An 11,192-nucleotide genomic window follows, 5' to 3' on the forward strand; every position below is an offset into this window, starting at 1 on the left:
GCGGGTCCCCGAGTTTTGGAATTTTCGTGAGGGCAGACGACTCATGTACGTGATCCAAAACCGGTCAACTTATTTTTTTGGTTAACGCCCAAAGTTTTGAACTCAAATCGAGTTGGCTACCCCGACTCGAATCGCCTCCGAATTTTTTGCACAACCCATGTCACCGTGCTCGACTTGATTCTAAGTGCCCCGAGTCATGTACGTGGTCCAAAAGAGGTCAACCTTTTTTTTTTGGGGGGGGTTAATGCCCAAAGTTTTCAACTCGAACCGTGTCGGCAACCACGACACGAATCGCCCCAATTACCCGAACCCCGACTCGAATCGCGTCGAGCCTTAACCGCCTCCATTTTTTTTTTCGCTCGACTCATGTAATCGCACTCGCCTTGATTCTGAGTGGCCCGAGTCACTTACGTGATCCAAAATCGGGTATTCTTTTTTCTTTTTTTTGTCAAGTCCCAAAGTTTTGAACTCGAATAGAGTCGGATGCCCCGACTCGAGTCGTCTCCAAATTTTTTGCACGACTCATGTCACCGTGCTCGACTTGATTCTAAGTGCCCCGAGCCGTGTACATGATCCAAAAGCGGTTAACTTTTTCTTTTTGGTTAACGCCCAAAGTTTTCAACCCGACCCGCCTCGGCAACCTCGACTCGAAGCGCCTCGAGCCTTAATGGCCTCCAATGTTTTTGCACGGCTCATGCCACCGTCGACTTTTCGCTCGAATCATGTCACCCAGGGCACCTCGATGCTACGTGAGGCGAGCCCTGTGCGCGATCCAAAACCGGGTAACGTTTTTTTTTGAACTCCCAAAATTTCATTCTTTTTTGCCTTACGAGGCCTATCATGATCTCTTTTTATAAAGAAAATTCTCAAATCGGATTGTTTCGGCTACCCTACCTCGAATCTGGCTAGCTAGGCGTAACGCCTCGAGTCGGCTCGGCAATACGTGAACTGAAACTTGTGCGTGATCCAAAAGCGGGTAACTTTTTTTTTTTTTTTTTTTTTTGTAATGCCCAAAATTTAGCGCTTTTCGCTGTACAGGGCCTCCCATGATTTTTTTTGTTTTGTTTTTTTTTTTTTCCCCTCGCAGACCCACTCTGGCGACCCAGTCGGGTCGCCCGAGGCTGGGGCGACGGAGATGGGTTGACCTAGTCGGGTGACCCAAGTTGGGTCGACCCAGGCGTGCGATCCTGGCTGGGGACAGCAAGTCGATTCTATAAGTTTGCTTGCCAATTTTGCTAGCCAGGTCGGCTCACCAAGTCATCTAACCATGTGGTCTTTGCCAAATCAAGAATTGACTCTTTAAGTCCACTCACAGCTCGTTGCCCCGCCGAGTTGCTTCTCTAAGCCCACTCACCATGTCAGCTCACCAAGTCGGTTGTTCAAGTACGTTGCCAAGTCAACTCTTTAAGTTCGCTCACCAGGTCAGCCCGCCCAAGTCGCCTCTTTAAGTTCGTTCGCCAGGTCGGCCCGCCCAAGTCGCATCAGTGGGCTAACTCGCCGAGTCACCTCACCAAGTTGACTCTTTAAGTGTGCTCACCAAGTCAGCTCACCAAGTCGACTCACCATCTCGCCTCGATAAGTTGGCTTGCCGAGTTACCCCAGCAAGTCGTCGCCTCTTTAAGCCTGCTCACCGTGTCAGCTCGTCAGGTCGGCTCACCAAGTCGACTAATCAAGTAGGCCCACCAAGTCGCCTCAAGGATAGCTCCTCACCATGAGTCGCCTCACCATGTTGACTCTTTGAGCCCGCTCGCCAGGTCGCCTCACCAAGTCGACTCGAGTACGTTGCTAAGTCGACTCTTTAAGTTCGCTCGCCAGGTCGACTCACCAAGTCAGCTCACCATGTCATCTCAACGAACCAACTCGCCGAGTCGCCTCACCACGTCGGCTCTCTAATACCGCTCGCCAAGTCGCCCCACCAACTCGCCCCGTTAGGCCCACTCTCACCAAGTGGACTCTTTAAGTCTGCTCATAAAGTCGAGCCACCAAGTACTCTCACCAAGTCGACTCTTTAAGTCCTTTCGTCGAGTCACCCCACCAAGTAATCTCACCAAGTCAACTCTTTAGGTCCGTTCATAGAGTCACCCCACCAAGTCGACCCTTCAAGTGGGTTCATCAAGTCACCCCACCAAGTCGACTCTTTAAGTTCATTCATCAAGCCACCCCGCCAGGTCAGCCCACAAATTACTCTCACCGAGTTGACTCTTTAAGTTCGTTCATCAAGTCACCCCGCCAGGTCGGCCCACCAAGTGGACTCTTTAAGTTCGTTCATGAAGTCACTCTGCCAAGTCGGCCCACCAGGTCGACTCTTTAAGTTCGTTCATCAAGTCACCCCGCCAGGTCAGCCCACCAACTACTCTCACCAAGTCGACTCTTTAAGTTTGCTCACCAAGTCACCCCGCCAGGTCGGCCCACCAAGTACTCTCACCAGGTCGACTCTTTAGGTTTGTTCATCAGGTCACCCCACCGAGTACTCTCACCAAGTCGACTCTTTAAGTTCGTTCATCAAGTCGCCCCGCCAGGTCGGCCCACCAAGTACTCTCACCAAGTCGACCCTTTAAGTTCGGTCATCAACTCACCCCGCCAGGTCGGCCCACCACGTACTCTCACAAAGTTGACTCTTTAGGTTCGTTCATCAATTCGCCCCGCCAGCTCGGCCCACCAAGTTCTCTCACCAGGTCGACTCTTTAAGTTCGTTCATCAAGTCACCCCGCCAGTTCGACCCACCAAGTACTCTCACAAAGTCGACTCTCTAAGATCGTTCATCAAGTCACCCTGCCAGGTCAGCCCACCAAGTACTCTCACCAAGTCACCCCACTAGCTCGACCCACCAAGTCGACTCTCTAAGTCCGTTCATCAAGTCACCCCGCCAGGTCGGCCCACCAAGTCGAATCTTTAAGTTCGTTCATCAAGTCACGTGACCAGGTCAGCCCACCGAGTACTCTCGCCAAGTCGACTCTTTAAGTTTGTTCATCAAGTCACCCGGCCAGGTCGGCCCACCAAGTCACCAAGTACTCTCACCAAGTCGACTCTCTAAGTCCGTTCATCAAGTCACCCCGCCAGGTCGGCCCACCAAGTCGAATCTTTAAGTCCGTTCATCAAGTCACCCCACCAAGTACTCTAACCAAGTCGATTCTTCGAGTGCATTCATCAAGTCACCCGACCAACTACTCTCACCAAGTCGACTCTTTAACTATGTTCATCAAGTCACCCCACCAAGCACTCTCACCACGTCAACTCTTTAGGTCCGTTCATAAAGTCACCCCACCAGGTCGACCCTTCAAGTGCGTTCATCAAGTCACCCCACCAAGTACTCTCACCAATTCGACTCTTTAAGTCTTTTCATCAAGTCACCACACCAAGTACTCTCACCAAGTCAACTATTTAGGACTGTTCATCAAGTCACCTCACCAAGTCGACCCTTGAAGTCCGTTCATCAAGTCACCCCACCAAGTCGACTCTTTAAGTCAGTTCACGAAGTCACCCAACCAGGTCGGCCCACCAAGGACTCTCACCAAGTCGACTCTCTAAGTCTGTTCATCAGGTCACCCCACCGAGTACTCTCACCAAGTCAACTCTTTAGGTCCGTTCATCGAGTCACCCCGCAAAGTCGACCCTCTAAGTTCGTTCATCGAGTCACCCCGCCAAGTCGACTCTTTAAGTCCTTTCATCAAGTCACCCCGCCAAGCCGACTCTCTAAGTGCGTTCATCAAGTCACCAGAACAACTACTCTCACCAAGTCGACTCTATAAGTCTGTTCATCAAGTCGGTCCACCAAGCACTCCCACCAAGTCGACTCTTTAAGTCCGTTCATCAGTTCACCCCGCCAAGTACTCTCACCAAGTCAACTCTTTAGGTCCGTTCATCGAGTCACCCTGCCAAGTCGACCCTTTAAGTCCGTTCATCAAGTCGCCCCGCCGAGTTGCTTCTCTAAGCCCACTCACCATGTCAGCTCACCAAGTCGGTTGTTCAAGTACGTTGCCAAGTCAACTCTTTAAGTTCGCTCACCAGGTCAGCCCGCCCAAGTCGCCTCTTTAAGTTCGTTCGCCAGGTCGGCCCGCCCAAGTCGCATCAGCGGGCTAACTCGCCGAGTCACCTCATGAAGTTGACTCTTTAAGTGCGCTCACCAAGTCAGCTCACCAAGTCGACTCACCATCTCGCCTCGATAAGTTGGCTTGCCGAGTTACCCCACCAAGTCGTCGCCTCTTTAAGCCCGCTCACCGTGTCAGCTCGTCAGGTCGGCTCACCAAGTCGACTAATCAAGTAGGCCCACCAAGTCGCCTCAAGGATAGCTCCTCACCATGAGTCGCCTCACCATGTTGACTCTTTGAGCCCGCTCGCCAGGTCGCCTCACCAAGTCGACTCGAGTACGTTGCCAAGTCGACTCTTTAAGTTCGCTCGCCAGGTCGACTCGCCAAGTCAGCTCACCATGTCATCTCAACGAACCAACTCGCCGAGTCGCCTCACCACGTCGGCTCTCTAATACCGCTCGCCAAGTCGCTCCACCAACTCGCCCCGTTAGGCCCACTCTCACCAAGTGGACTCTTTAAGTCTGCTCATAAAGTCGAGCCACCAAGTACTCTCACCAAGTCGACTCTTTAAGTCCTTTCGTCGAGTCACCCCACCAAGTACTCTCACCAAGTCAACTCTTTAGGTCCGTTCATAGAGTCACCCCACCAAGTCGACCCTTCAAGTGGGTTCATCAAGTCACCCCACCAAGTCGACTCTTTAAGTTCATTCATCAAGCCACCCCGCCAGGTCAGCCCACAAATTACTCTCACCGAGTCGACTCTTTAAGTTCGTTCATCAAGTCACCCCGCCAGGTCGGCCCACCAAGTGGACTCTTTAAGTTCGTTCATGAAGTCACTCTGCCAAGTCGGCCCACCAGGTCGACTCTTTAAGTTCGTTCATCAAGTCACCCCGCCAGGTCAGCCCACCAACTGCTCTCACCAAGTCGACTCTTTAAGTTTTCTCACCAAGTCACCCCGCCAGGTCGGCCCACCAAGTACTCTCACCAGGTCGACTCTTTAGGTTTGTTCATCAGGTCACCCCACCGAGTACTCTCACCAAGTCGACTCTTTAAGTTCGTTCATCAAGTCGCCCCGCCAGGTCGGCCCACCAAGTACTCTCACCAAGTCGACCCTTTAAGTTCGGTCATCAACTCACCCCGCCAGGTCGGCCCACCACGTACTCTCACAAAGTCGACTCTTTAGGTTCATTCATCAATTCGCCCCGCCAGCTCGGCCCACCAAGTTCTCTCACCAGGTCAACTCTTTAAGTTCGTTCATCAAGTCACCCCGCCAGTTCGACCCACCAAGTACTCTCACAAAGTCGACTCTCTAAGATCGTTCATCAAGTCACCCTGCCAGGTCAGCCCACCAAGTACTCTCACCAAGTCACCCCGCTAGCTCGACCCACCAAGTCGACTCTCTAAGTCCGTTCATCAAGTCACCCCGCCAGGTCGGCCCACCAAGTCGAATCTTTAAGTCCGTTCATCAAGTCACGTGACCAGGTCAGCCCACCGAGTACTCTCGCCAAGTCGACTCTTTAAGTTTGTTCATCAAGTCACCCAGCAAGGTCGGCCCACCAAGTCACCAAGTACTCTCACCAAGTCGACTCTCTAAGTCCGTTCATCAAGTCACCCCGCCAGGTCGGCCCACCAAGTCGAATCTTTAAGTCCGTTCATCAAGTCACCCCACCAAGTACTCTAACCAAGTCGATTCTTCGAGTGCGTTCATCAAGTCACCCGACAAACTACTCTCACCAAGTCGACTCTTTAACTATGTTCATCAAGTCACCCCACCAAGCACTCTCACCACGTCAACTCTTTAGGTCCGTTCATAAAGTCACCCCACCAGGTCGACCCTTCAAGTGCGTTCATCAAGTCACCCCACCAAGTACTCTCACCAATTCGACTCTTTAAGTCTTTTCATCAAGTCACCACACCAAGTACTCTCACCAAGTCAACTCTTTAGGACCGTTCATCAAGTCACCTCGCCAAGTCGACCCTTGAAGTCCGTTCATCAAGTCACCCCACCAAGTCGACTCTTTAAGTCAGTTCACGAAGTCACCCAACCAGGTCGGCCCACCAAGGACTCTCACCAAGTCGACTCTCTAAGTCTGTTCATCAGGTCACCCCACCGAGTACTCTCACCAAGTCAACTCTTTAGGTCCGTTCATCGAGTCACCCCGCAAAGTCGACCCTCTAAGTTCGTTCATCGAGTCACCCCGCCAAGTCGACTCTTTAAGTCCTTTCATCAAGTCACCCCGCCAAGCCGACTCTCTAAGTGCGTTCATCAAGTCACCAGAACAACTACTCTCACCAAGTCGACTCTATAAGTCCGTTCATCAAGTCGGCCCACCAAGCACTCCCACCAAGTCGACTCTTTAAGTCCGTTCATCAGTTCACCCCGCCAAGTACTCTCACCAAGTCAACTCTTTAGGTCCGTTCATCGAGTCACCCTGGCAAGTCGACCCTTTAAGTCCGTTCATCAAGTCGCCCCGCCGAGTTGCTTCTCTAAGCCCACTCACCATGTCAGCTCACCAAGTCGGTTGTTCAAGTACATTGCCAAGTCAACTCTTTAGGTTCGCTCACCAGGTCAGCCTGCCCAAGTCGCCTCTTTAAGTTCGTTCGCCAGGTCGGCCCGCCCAAGTCGCATCAGCGGGCTAACTCACCGAGTCACCTCACGAAGTTGACTCTTTAAGTGCGCTCACCAAGTCAGCTCACCAAGTCGACTCACCATCTCGCCTCGATAAGTTGGCTTGCCGAGTTACCCCACCAAGTCGTCGCCTCTTTAAGCCCGCTCACCGTGTCAGCTCGTCAGGTCGGCTCACCAAGTCGACTAATCAAGTAGGCCCACCAAGTCGCCTCAAGGATAGCTCCTCACCATGAGTCGCCTCACCATGTTGACTCTTTGAGCCCGCTCGCCAGGTCGCCTCACCAAGTCGACTCGAGTACGTTGCCAAGTCGACTCTTTAAGTTCGCTCGCCAGGTCGACTCGCCAAGTCAGCTCACCATGTCATCTCAACGAACCAACTCGCCGAGTCGCCTCACCACGTCGGCTCTCTAATACCGCTCGCCAAGTCGCCCCACCAACTTGCCCCGTTAGGCCCACTCTCACCAAGTGGACTCTTTAAGTCTGCTCATAAAGTCGAGCCACCAAGTACTCTCACCAAGTCGACTCTTTAAGTCCTTTCGTTGAGTCACCCCACCAAGTACTCTCACCAAGTCAACTCTTTAGGTCCGTTCATAGAGTCACCCCACCAAGTCGACCCTTCAAGTGGGTTCATCAAGTCACCCCACCAAGTCGACTCTTTAAGTTCATTCATCAAGCCACCCCGCCAGGTCAGCCCACAAATTACTCTCACCGAGTCGACTCTTTAAGTTCGTTCATCAAGTCACCCCGCCAGGTCGGCCCACTAAGTGGACTCTTTAAGTTCGTTCATGAAGTCACTCTGCCAAGTCGGCCCACCAGGTCGACTCTTTAAGTTCGTTCATCAAGTCACCCCGCCAGGTCAGCCCACCAACTGCTCTCACCAAGTCGACTCTTTAAGTTTGCTCACCAAGTCACCCCGCCAGGTCGGCCCACCAAGTACTCTCACCAGGTCGACTCTTTAGGTTTGTTCATCAGGTCACCCCACCGAGTACTCTCACCAAGTCGACTCTTTAAGTTCGTTCATCAAGTCGCCCCGCCAGGTCGGCCCACCAAGTACTCTCACCAAGTCGACCCTTTAAGTTCGGTCATCAACTCACCCCGCCAGGTCGGCCCACCACGTACTCTCACAAAGTCGACTCTTTAGGTTCGTTCATCAATTCGCCCCGCCAGCTCGGCCCACCAAGTTCTCTCACCAGGTCGACTCTTTAAGTTCGTTCATCAAGTCACCCCGCCAGTTCGACCCACCAAGTACTCTCACAAAGTCGACTCTCTAAGATCGTTCATCAAGTCACCCTGCCAGGTCAGCCCACCAAGTACTCTCACCAAGTCACCCCGCTAGCTCGACCCACCAAGTCGACTCTCTAAGTCCGTTCATCAAGTCACCCCGCCAGGTCGGCCCACCAAGTCGAATCTTTAAGTCCGTTCATCAAGTCACGTGACCAGGTCAGCCCACCGAGTACTCTCGCCAAGTCGACTCTTTAAGTTTGTTCATCAAGTCACCCAGCCAGGTCGGCCCACCAAGTCACCAAGTACTCTCACCAAGTCGACTCTCTAAGTCCGTTCATCAAGTCACCCCGCCAGGTCGGCCCACCAAGTCGAATCTTTAAGTCCGTTCATCAAGTCACCCCACCAAGTACTCTAACCAAGTCGATTCTTCGAGTGCGTTCATCAAGTCACCCGACCAACTACTCTCACCAAGTCGACTCTTTAACTATGTTCATCAAGTCACCCCACCAAGCACTCTCACCACGTCAACTCTTTAGGTCCGTTCATAAAGTCACCCCACCAGGTCGACCCTTCAAGTGCGTTCATCAAGTCACCCCACCAAGTACTCTCACCAATTCGACTCTTTAAGTCTTTTCATCAAGTCACCACACCAAGTACTCTCACCAAGTCAACTCTTTAGGACCGTTCATCAAGTCACCTCGCCAAGTCGACCCTTGAAGTCCGTTCATCAAGTCACCCCACCAAGTCGACTCTTTAAGTCAGTTCACGAAGTCACCCAACCAGGTCGGCCCACCAAGGACTCTCACCAAGTCGACTCTCTAAGTCTGTTCATCAGGTCACCCCACCGAGTACTCTCACCAAGTCAACTCTTTAGGTCCGTTCATCGAGTCACCCCGCAAAGTCGACCCTCTAAGTTCGTTCATCGAGTCACCCCGCCAAGTCGACTCTTTAAGTCCTTTCATCAAGTCACCCCGCCAAGCCGACTCTCTAAGTGCGTTCATCAAGTCACCGTCCCGATCTGGCCGAGCCGTTCTGGCCGAGCCATGCTGGCCGAGCCGATCTGGGCGAGCCATTCTGGCCGACCCGATCTGGCCGAGCCGTTCTGGGCAAGCCATGCTGGCCGAGCCGATCTAGGCGAGCCATTCTGGCCGAGCCGATCTGGGCGACCCGTTCTGGGCGAGCCGATCTTTGCGACCCGTTCTGGCCGAGCCATGCTGGCCGAGCCGTTCTGGCCGAGCCATGATGGCCGAGCCGATCTGGGCGAGCCGTTCTGGCCGAGCCATGCTAGCCGAGCCGTTCTGGCCGAGCCATGCTGGCCGAGCCGATCTGGGCGAGCCATTCTGGCCGAGCCATGCTGGCTGAGCCGTTCTGGCCGAGCCGATCTGGGCGAGCCGTTCTTTCCGAGCCATGCTGGCCGAGCCGTTCTGGCCGAGCCATGCTGGCCGAGCCGATCTGGGCTAGCCGTTCTGGCCGAGCCGATCTGGCCGAGCTCCAAAAACGGTGTCGTGGATGGCTGTTTGGTCGCCTCTGTGCCAACTCGATCGGCACAACATTGGGAATGGTTCGACAGCGGTTTTCGTTCCAATGTGTCATCGGGATGTCTTGGAACGCGGCCTTTCAAGGGCGAGCTCGCGTCTAGCACTTGGATTGTGCGTCGTCACAAGTGAATGGGGAGATCTCTTTGTGAACGGCGGCATGGCGATTGCAAGAGAAAATTGACTTAGTAGTCGGAGCATTGGCCTCGGTCCATTGTGACGGCCTTGCAATTTCTCTATAATTGCAACCTATGTTTGCGCAGTAGCAGAGTTTGCATGTAAGATTGGCCTTTGTTCTTGACGGTTCCAAGTACTCTCACCGAGTCACGAAGTCACCATGCTGGCCGACCCGATCTGGCCGAGCCGATCTGGGCGAGCCATGCTGGCCGAGCCAAGCTGGCCGAGCAGATCTGGGCGAGCCATGCTGGCCGAGCCGATCTGGGCGAGCCATTCTAGCCGAGCCGATCTGGGCGAGCTCCAAAAACGGTGTCGTGGATGGCTGTTTGGTCACATTTTTCATTGAATTGGATTTTTAAGGGAGTTGTTCGCGCTGTCGCAGATTTCTAATGCAGAGCGAGCCTCGCACTAATAGCTTATATAGGAGAGGTTGTTGCCGCGAGCCTCTCCCGTGCCCCTTTCATTCATTCAACATTGGTGTCTAGGCGGATCGGATTGTTGGGTTTTCAAACGGTGTATGCCGATGTTGAATGAATGAAAGGGGCATGAAGCGATCTCAGTGCTTTTCCTCAGCTCTCCTTTAGATCATGTTTTTCGATGACTCAATTTTGGAAAAGGTGAGGCAGCGGTTGCCAATCCATGGCGTGTGTTTTTGGTGGTTTTAAAACTTGATCTAAACGTGAGCCCTTGTCTAGCACTCCGGCGTTGCTTGGTATAATGGCAATTTGCTATGGGTGCTCGGTGCTCTAGCAATTTGTCATGGTGTACTTATCGCGGCTACATGGGAGCTTTAATATCGAAAGCTCTCGGCGAAAAATGGTGGCCGAGCCATGCTGGCCGACCCGATCTGGCTTAGCCGTTTTTGTCGACCCGATCTGGCTCTCGTTTCTCACTCCATCGGCACAAATTCGGGAGTTGTTCGACAGCGGTTGTCGTTCCAATGTGTCATTGTGGTGATCTGGAGAGCGATGCTAAGTGCGGGAGCCCTTGTCCATGGCGTGTGTTTTTGGTGGTTTTAAAACTTGATCTAAACGTGAGCCCTTGTCTAGCACTCCGGCGTTGCTTGGTATAATGGCAATTTGCTATGGGTGCTCGGCGCTCTAGCAATTTGTCATGGTGTACTTATCGCGGCTACATGGGAGCTTTAATATCGAAAGCTCTCGGCGAAAAATGGTGGCCGAGCCATGCTGGCCGACCCGATCTGGCTTAGCCGTTTTTGTCGACCCGATCTGGCTCTCGTTTCTCACTCCATCGGCACAAATTCGGGAGTTGCTCGACAGCGGTTGTCGTTCCAATGTGTCATTGCGGTGATCTAGAGAGCGATGCTAAGTGCGGGAGCTTGCGTCTAGCATTTGGGGATGTTTGTGCAAGCGAGCATGGGAGCTTCTTTTATCGGAACCTCTCCGTGGCCTTTGAATATAGACCCAGTGTCGACGATATCGATGGATTCGAGCCTTGGATTATAAAATTGTTCAGCTAACATTGGTTTTTGTGAGAGATGGGTACGAAAGCACTTCCCGATCGATACGCGGGAGTTCCCTAAGATCGCCTCTGTGCCAACTCGATCGGCACAACATTGGGAATGGTTCGACAGCGGTTG

The sequence above is a fragment of the Cupressus sempervirens genome, chromosome 2 (genome assembly GCF_028749045.1).
Source record: "Cupressus sempervirens isolate cs-2001-9-10 chromosome 2, ASM2874904v1, whole genome shotgun sequence".
In the NCBI taxonomy this organism is placed as follows: domain Eukaryota; kingdom Viridiplantae; phylum Streptophyta; class Pinopsida; order Cupressales; family Cupressaceae; genus Cupressus; species Cupressus sempervirens.